The sequence below is a fragment of the Sinocyclocheilus anshuiensis genome, unplaced genomic scaffold, assembly GCF_001515605.1.
Source record: "Sinocyclocheilus anshuiensis isolate Anshui unplaced genomic scaffold, SAMN03320099.WGS_v1.1 scaffold423, whole genome shotgun sequence".
NCBI classification, from domain to species: domain Eukaryota; kingdom Metazoa; phylum Chordata; class Actinopteri; order Cypriniformes; family Cyprinidae; genus Sinocyclocheilus; species Sinocyclocheilus anshuiensis.
In genome coordinates this window covers 15070-17718 of record NW_015549610.1, presented here as the reverse complement: position 1 = coordinate 17718, position 2649 = coordinate 15070, and positions in this window count along the sequence as shown.

Below are 2649 nucleotides of genomic sequence, written 5' to 3'. Positions count from 1 at the left end.
AGAGCATGCTCCATTGTTTGCTACTGGCGACCCAGGTCAGTGTAGTGTAGAGATGCGCGGATGAGCTCAAACTTCACCCGAGTCCGCTGCTTCAAATTATCCGCCCACCACCCACCTGCACCTATATTTGATCGTCCCATTACAATGATTCTAATTCTTAGTTTTGCATGATGATATGATGAATGGATGGTTAATTTTTAACAGCAGATTCAGTGACGTTAGAGACTAGAGCTGATCTGCGCCTCACGACACGCGTCTGTGGCGCATTAAAGCCTGTGTTACGGCCAACGGAGCTGATCGCGGCCACTCAGTCAATGCTGGTGTTTATACCGGCCGCGCCGCAGCCCAGAACTCATGCTTATCACATCGGTCACATCACATCGCGCTGCTCGCGTCCGGTGTAGAATAGAACCCATTATAATCAGTGATGTTGTCTACACTGGATGCAGTAAACTGATGCCTCGTTCTAATTATGACGTGCTGACACTAAGTTCAAATGATTTTCAACGGTCGCTTTGTCGCGTCCTGTTGCGGCGCAGACACGGTGTGTCAGCATAGTTTGTCAGTCAGTCAGTAACGTAGCAGATTGAAATGTTAGTATCTTTCTGCAGTCCAATAGACGGCAGTGCGGTGGTGGCTTGAGACTGTTGAATGGTGATTTAACGCTACATTGTCACCTAGTTGGAGAGACTCAATGCTAAGTAAATAAACAACAATGTCCCCATCTTTTACTCTCACAATGAGCTTATCAAATTCGTTTACTACATTAGTAGGGCCCTATGATTTCTGCGTTGCAGAAAACATGGATGGAATCGCGGAATCCAGTCATAAAAACGGAATTTACTGTATAACGCGGAATTATGGAATTTGTCTTATTTTTGATGAATAAATAAAAAACAGGTAAGTACATGTATATATAGTGTGTCTGTGATTATTAAACTGCAAAAAGACTTATTTAAATACGAATCCTTATGTTCTGCATGTTCATTGGATTACCAGAAAATACACAACACAGAGTTTGTGAAAAAAAATATGATTAATTATTATTATTTATTCATTTTAGATGTTTACATCCTGCATAAACCTGCCCCTATTGTTTGGCAGTAGCTTGCTTGCCCTACACAGCTACCTTGTTTAATTTCTTAATTCAAGTTATATATATTTTGTTCTATTTGTGTTAAGTTATTTATAATACATTTTGAATAATAAAGTTTATTGTTAAATTGTTAAATACCCTGCCTCCACTACATAGGCCTATGTTTGTCACATCACAGTGTTTCCCATTCATTAACTAGACTGTGGCGGCCCATCACAGTTTCATAATAAACCGAAGATATATTTATACTTGTAACATAAAAGTTCTTTAACGTTGTGTTTCACGCCATTGCTTTGGCAATGTTTTATTCTAATTTGCTTGGCTTCCAAATTCACCAGTGAGACTGAGACACTATATCACAACTAAAAAGAAGGTTGAGTCTCCTTTAAATTTCAAGAACAAGTACATTCACCAGCTTTTTTCTTTTACTTTGCAAACCTGTGTTGGAGCTCTTAATTTTGAACTCTCAAAGTGCACCAGATTTATGAATTTAACTTTAAAATGTACAAAATTTTCTTACGGGGGGGCATGCCCCCGGACCCCCCTAGAGGGATCGAGGACCACCCACCACAGTCTCACAAAATCCTGTGGGAAACACTGATTCATTATAAGTGTTTGATCATCACATTTGAGTTATTGCAAAAAAGGTGTTTATGTATATATATTGTATATTGTATATGTAGGCTATATACTGTATTCTATATACAGTACCAGTCAAAAGTTTGGACACACTTCCCATTCGTGTGTCCAAACTTTTGACTATACTGTACTATAATATAGCCTACACAAAGAATATCGGCCGATATATTGGTATCGTTCCTCCCAAAAGATTGAGGAACTGGTTCCTCTTTAGATGACCCCTTCAAAAAAATTGCATAAAAATATGCAAGATTTATTCATAAAGCAAAAGAGTTAAGTCCCAAAAATGTGACGGCTCTAAGTCTTAAAAAAAAAATGGCAGGATTTCCAACCACAAGGAAGGAATAAAGAACGTCTGGAGGCTTGGAGGAAACGTGGTACTGGGCTGAACTCACTTGAAATCTTTCTGCAAAACCAAGGAAGAAACACAATAGTGTTGAACACACAAGAACAATTCATATAATTACAGCCTTTCAGACAAAAGGACAACCGCTTTTAGGCAAACAACTTCCTCCACACAAGCTCAACAAAACTGCAGAGAAGTGGATATTTCCAAGAAGACTTTTTGGACCTTTGAAAAGAGCACATTCCTTATTCGTTCATTCAAGACCTAGCACAAAACCAGCACAACTGTAGGGCTCTATAAATCCTGCAATGCTGAAAACATGAACGGCATCACAGAATCCAGTCATAAAAATGGAATTTACTGTATAAAGCAGAATGTCACAAGATATGGCAAAAACCTGGATGACTAAATCACAATATTAAAGTCTGCCTGCTCTGCATGTCTCTGTGTGAATGAGGATTTTGTGCATTCATTTTATTACCACCATTTTGTTAATAAATTTTTATTACTTCATAAAACTCCAGAAAGCTCCAGAAAGAGTAAACCAGACATTTCTGGGGTAAAAAAA